This window comes from Penaeus japonicus, unplaced genomic scaffold (genome assembly GCF_977035675.1).
Source record: "Penaeus japonicus unplaced genomic scaffold, GWHDUDI00000001_assembly GWHDUDI00000022, whole genome shotgun sequence".
NCBI lineage: Eukaryota > Metazoa > Arthropoda > Malacostraca > Decapoda > Penaeidae > Penaeus > Penaeus japonicus.
Genome location: NW_028234424.1, coordinates 23,633,902 through 23,640,518, shown reverse-complemented (window position 1 = coordinate 23,640,518; position 6,617 = coordinate 23,633,902).

Genomic DNA, 6,617 nt, shown 5'->3' with positions numbered 1-6,617 from the left:
TCACGTGGTTGGCTTCATGAGTGTTGACACTCTGACCGTTAGCACGTCTTCGAGATCCCACATGACATTTAGGACCCTATCCACTATCGACCATCAGGTTTATGTCCTTTATTCGGGGGCATCATTCAATCGCGGGAATAATTCTCATGACTTTCCTTGAATTTGACATCCATCTTGTAAGTCTGAAGCCTCCAGTTTATTGCGTGTTCCTCAATTTGATGGCATATTTTGCAGCCTCTTCCTCTGAATCAGTTGACAGATCATCTACATAGAAAATTTTCTTGGCAGCTGCTGAATGTTGGTCTTCATCCTTATCAAGAGTTTGTTTAGTGCACAAGAAATGCACTGTCATACAATGGTTTCTTAGCGAGGTCTCCCCCAGGCTACCATAGGAACCTAAGCACATCACAATCTCTTGGTAAGACATGAATTTGGCGGAACATTGCCTCTATATCTGCATTTCTCCCTTCTCAGAATTGCAGTAGGATACCCAGCAAGTTGTTCATTAAGTCTGGGCCTTGCATGACTTTCTGATTAATATCACTCCTTTGAAACTAGCTGCTCAGTCAAAGATTATCCTGAGTTTGTCTGGCTTGTATAGGTTGAAGACTGGGTGATGTGGTAAGTACCAGGTTTTGTTTAGTGGTCCAACAACTTGGTGTACTCGCTCAGCAAATTCCTTTTTTATGAGTTTCTCTATATCTTTGACATTACATTGATGCAAGTCAACATTCTTTAAATCTTTTTTAATGAGTCTAATCATCAACAGGCCATACTCCAGTTATCTGGTAGCCCTAGATTCTGGTCCTTTTTGTTTTAAGAGCAAATGGTTTTCCATCTCTTCCTCTCCTGACCTCCATGGGCACCATGGCATCAGGAGCATTTCGTCCTATTAGTAGTTCAATGGATAGATGTGTTCGTTCTTGTATTCTAACTAGGTCTTTTAGATGTATCCAGCAGGAAATTTCAGTAAATCCTGCTTTGGTTTGGAGTAAGCTTTGTGGGAAGGAGTCCGTAACAATAACTTGTGAGAGAAATATGGGCCTTTGTCTTTTTGTGAGAAGCCCCTTTACAGTGATTTCCACTTGTTCTACATCTTGATAAGTTTTCCCCAAAAGCTCCTAGTACTCTCCGAATTTAACAATGCATATGCAGTTACACTCCTTTGGACAACTTGGTCTTGGGATGTTATTATGACTGGGACTATTGGTAATGCAGTGTGTCTAGGTGTTGCTCTTTCACTCATCCTAAGGATATTTGCATGTTCCCTCCTTTCTAGTCATTGCCTTTCCTCCTTTGCTGTTGGGTCTTCTAATGGTTTTCCCCTTTTGTTTTCTTCATACCTTGTCTGGGTTGTATATCCAAACTCTGTCTTTCGATATCGTCTTGTAACCTAATCAATCGAATCTGAAGGCCTCTGACTCTCCTTAAAAAAATCCCTACTAGTAACTTTACATGTTATTGAGGATGAGGCCCCTCCAACTCTCTTTGCTGACCTGCCTAATTTCCCCCCTTCCTTTCGTAAGAATTCCCTAAGCTGAAATACTGCTCTGCTCCTTCACTTTCCAGCACAGCCATCTTATGTTCTACCACTTTCATAGCCTCCATCACTGAGTGTCTATATTGCTTTGATGTCTTTCCACCATCCTTCCTTCTCCGTTTGAGGTCAGGTTTCTAATGTCATCCTCATCAGTCAAGTCATTTTACTGCCATTCTCTTCAGCCTCACTGTCACTGTCAGTCTTCACTGCCCTCGGATGTCTCAAGAGACCATGTAGGTGTTCCCTTTACTACTGAATTGACAATATTATATTCTTTAGAGTACTTTCCTGTTGCTCAGCTACTTCGGCATCAGCAAAGGATGTGGTCCGGTTTCATTTCTTGTGTTCTAACCATCTGGGTTGAGAGATTACACAATTTTTCCACCCCACTACCCAGATGAGTCTATAAAGTATCAAAACGGCACAGTAATGGATCATCCAATTTGGCAAAGGTATTTCCTTTCGATACCCTATACCCTGGGTAGGCCTATAGTTTATCTGTCGTTCATGGGTTCTACAACCTCTTGGGCATTTGGTGATTCAGGTCTCTCGGGTTCTTCATGGGGCAAGACATCGACTCTGTCTTCCTCAGACATTTCCTCCTCTAATTTTGCTGATCTAGACGCGGTTCTATATGTCTTCTCGATTTGTTAATTCTCACTTGTAAATTAATTTTACTTTTTTACTTTTCTCGTTGACTGCACGAATCTTAGTTCCTTTGCATCACATCACCTTGGTTCCTCAATCTCACTTCACATGAGTATTCAGCTCTTTTACTACACATCACATGAGCCCCCCTTTTTCTTATACACCACATCACATGAGCATTTAGCCCTTTTCATCACATTACATGAGCCTTTTGCTCCCTTACATCCCATCACATGAGCTGCCTTTAGCTCCCTTTACTTCACATCACATGAGCCCTTTGCTCCTTTACTTCACATCACATGAACCCTTTTCTCCTTTACTTTATATCATATGAGCCTTTTGCTCATTTACATCACATAACATGAGTCTTTTGCTCCTTTACATCACATCACATGAGTCTTTTGCTCCTTTATATCCCATCACGTGAGCAAGACGGATGTTGCTTAAGAAACTGTGCAAGGCGTACGCAAGTTGTCTACCTCTCAGCGGTGGAGTTGCTCCCGCTCATTTTTATGTTTACCCCCCCCACCCCCCACCCCCCAGCGGTCGAGAAGTTGCTCCTGCTCATTTCTTATATATGTAACCCCCCCTCCCCCCTGTATATCTACTGTGTTGTATTGGTGCATGTCTTCACTAAGGTAGAACGGTGGTTGAGTTGTACAGTGTTTAAGTGCATGGCAAAGTCAAACCAACCGCACCTTTGAGGTGACCACCGTAACTAGCTCGCCTGTTACCCAAAGTCGCAATAGTGTTTGAATTGTGTGCCCCAGAGGTTAGCCACTGTACGACTCCCACCCTCGGTGAACTGACACCACCAGTCGAGATACAGAATAATTTTATGTATGTATTCTCCAATGCACTGCCACCTTTCAAGTACTATATCTCATGAAGTCATAGTGAGATTTTGTTCTGGGATAAGCTGATCTTATCACACTTTTATTAAACTTTAAGTTCTATGTGTTCTTATAGTAATTTGCAGGTTCTTCTAGCCTATGCTCATGACCATGCAAGCTTGTCATGTTATGTTGTCACTATCCTTTCATTTCGCATAAGCAATCACACCTTTGCATATGCACATTTTTTTTTTTTCATTCATGAATAACTTAGATTTAATGCTGTTGTTTTGTATCTTGCATTCACTCTATTTTGCCAAGTTATAAGAAACCATTATCGCAGAGTATTTTTTTGTTTTGTTTGTTTACTTTTTGCCTTTTTTACTTGGACTTTGGTCTTGGAATTTCGGTCATCTGCTTTAAATATCTGTTTTTACATCTCTACTATAGAAACTTTTTTCCATACGAGATATGACATGTCATCTAGTCTATTTTTCAGTTAAGCCTTGTGTATATTTGGTTTAGAACAACTTTGTGCTTTTGAATAATTTTGTTTATATCTTATTGTTTTATGAAACCAACCAACGGTGAGGTCACTCGCCGATTTTTATACTTGTTATATTTTGCTGTACTTCAAATTGATTTATTAAACCTTGTTTATTGTGATTTTTGAATTTACCTTTTAGACAAATGTTTTATTGTTAAGACTTTTTAACACCAACGTTGTTGTTTGTGTTGTTTTTTATAACGTCAGCGGAACATGGTGTTTTACTGACCCCCTGGAATTATCCAAGATTATACCTCAGTGGCGACGCAGGATTATCTAAAGCAAGGTTCTTTTCCGTTACTCGCCAGTTAGGACAAAGTGTGAAACGATTCACATGCATTGGCCAGCACTAGCCAGATATATACTATGTTCTTTTGATATAGAACTAATATAATATAAATATAACAGCTAAGGCCGTTTTTTCAATTTTGTTCAACTGAGTGCTAAATCAGCAGATATTTTGTATTTTGTACATTTTATTCATGCTTCTGCATTTTATTTATTGCTGTAATTGAATTTGGCCCACCCAAACCTTCTTTATGGGACATTTATAATTGCGAACAGGAATCGTATTTCACTCTCCTTGACACCGCCGCTGCCCCGCACTGCCCTCTTATTTTCAGCAGGATAGGAAAGTCAAGAAGAATATGTAGAATAAGCTAGTTAATGAGTGGGGAGAGAAAAGTTTGAAAATTAAGTAAGGAAAGAGACGTAGATAGCAGTAAGGCAGACCTACTTGCTACTTCTTTACTCTTTATTTACAATTACTTATTATATGACTTATATAGTATAAAGTTTATTCACAGGGTATATACATGTTTGTCAACGTATTCAGTAAACATATGCTTTCTAGCTGCGTAGTCAGGAGGCAGCTCTTTGTTCCTGATGCAAAGCAAGATTCTTCAGGGGTTGTTCTCTTCGAATGAGCGCTTTGTTAGTTCTTTATTCAGAATCTCATTCTTGTTAACTTGGAGTGCCTGGTGTTTACTACTTCGTCTTTGCATTTGTTATGAAGTTCTGTTATTGTCAGTTGGTCATCTTCTTCGCTTTTTGCAGTACTCTATTCTGGAATTGTTGCATTTTGGTCATGTTGGTTTTAGAGGAATGGCTTTTTATTCCATTATTGGTCTGATACGGGTTTTATAAAATTGTAGCTGTATTTTTGTGTTCATTTCCCTAAATCGTTTTAGTTTGGTGCATTAGTACTTGGCTGTTGTTAATCTTTTTTCGTGTGTGGATACTCCGCGGGTTCCAAATTCCATGCCAAGTATTGTTACTTTATTTTTTGAAGGTTTTCATGATGATTTAGATAGTAGTTGGAATATATGTTTATTGGTCTTTATCTTCCATTTATTTTCAAAATCATTCATTCCTCATATTTCATCTTTGGTCATCGTTGCTATTGTGTCTTTTGAGCTCAGAGGGTATATTACAATTTGGGTGATAATGCCTGCAAAGCTTACATCTGCTGAATTGTTTCTAGGTCTTTCAAGGTCAGCTGTGTAAAATATGAATAGGACTGGGCTCAGCATTGACCCTTGAGGCACTCCACTAAGTAAAAGGAACTTAGATCCAACCACGATCCTAATCCGTTGTGTTGCAGTGCGGTCTTCCATAAAGTTGCATATGATTTTTTCCATGATGTCTGGGAGATTTATCTGTAGAATTCTTAAGTGAATTCCCGATTTCCAAATTTTGTTAAAAGCTTTTGCTATGTCTCGGCATATATTGCACTGTTGTCTCTTTCTTTGGGAAACTGCAATAGCCTCATAAATGGAGGCTATTGCTTGTTGCGTCCCCCTTCCTTTCCTGAATCCATATTGATGAGGGTTGAATAGACCATTGGTTTCCATATATATTTTTACCAAGTCGTTAATTATTTTTTCAAAGATTTTCCAGGTATTTCTAAAAGGGATATTGGCCTATAACTTTTGGACTTTTCTCGGGTCTTTACCAGCGTATGTTAACAATACCATTATGGCATTTTTAAACTTTGCTGGAAAATAACTCATGGGAAGAGCCCAGTTGAAAATAGACTTATGTTCTTCAATAGCAATATCCGGAGATGCTATATCACTGTCTAACGTATCCTGCTTTGGCCTGGTGCTTTGTCATTAAGTATTTTTGGGGGTATGGCTTTATTCATTGCATTTTCAATATTACATACCAGTTGTCAGTTATGGAGTCTATATATTCTTTTCCAACTGGTTTCTCTTCTCTCGTGGGTTGGTTTATATTTTGTTCAATGTCATCCTTAAATAGTTCCCAATCCGCCCTTTTAAAATTAAACATTTCTGTTTGCGGGATCATGATAGGTGATGTTGCCAGGGTGAAAACAATTGGAATGTGATCCGATGTTGTCAATTGCCCTTGTTGGATGGCATAATCCATATGTATGTTTTTATTTCCTATAATGATGTCTGGTCTCCCTTTCCCTCTTGCACTGACGAACGTATCGAAGTCCGGTCCTGGGTGCGAGATTATATTTCGATGAATCAGATGATTCAACCTACTACCCCCATTAAGCTGTTACTATTATGGCCGAGTGAGCATTCGGGTCGGCGATGATGCATGTCGGAGTGTTCCATCTCATTATTTTCATTGTCCGGGTATGGAAACTGTGGTCGTCTGGCGGACTGCTGTTCTGCTTTCTCTCGAATGCTTGGTTGTTAACGTACTGTATTCTGTAGGCAGTGAGGTCGATAGTCCTGTTAAATATGTTATCTTTGATAAATTGGTCATCAATGATATCTTGGTGGATGTATGTATATTTGATAATATTTGACTCGGTTAATTTTACTGGTTGTGAGTCGCTCGGCCGGGGATGTATCCGATGGTTTCCTCTCTTGCTCTCAGTCTCATTTCCAGCAATCTTTGCAATCGGGTCTCTTTTCTTCTTGCAGCATCCGGCCTCATCCGAGCTCCTTGATTTTGCTGATGGTTTTGCATACATATTTTGATTTTGATTTTGATGCTAATCATTGTCATGATTTTGAAAAAAAGCATGTATTCTTACAAGATGTATTAACGTTATAGGTCAAAAGAACTG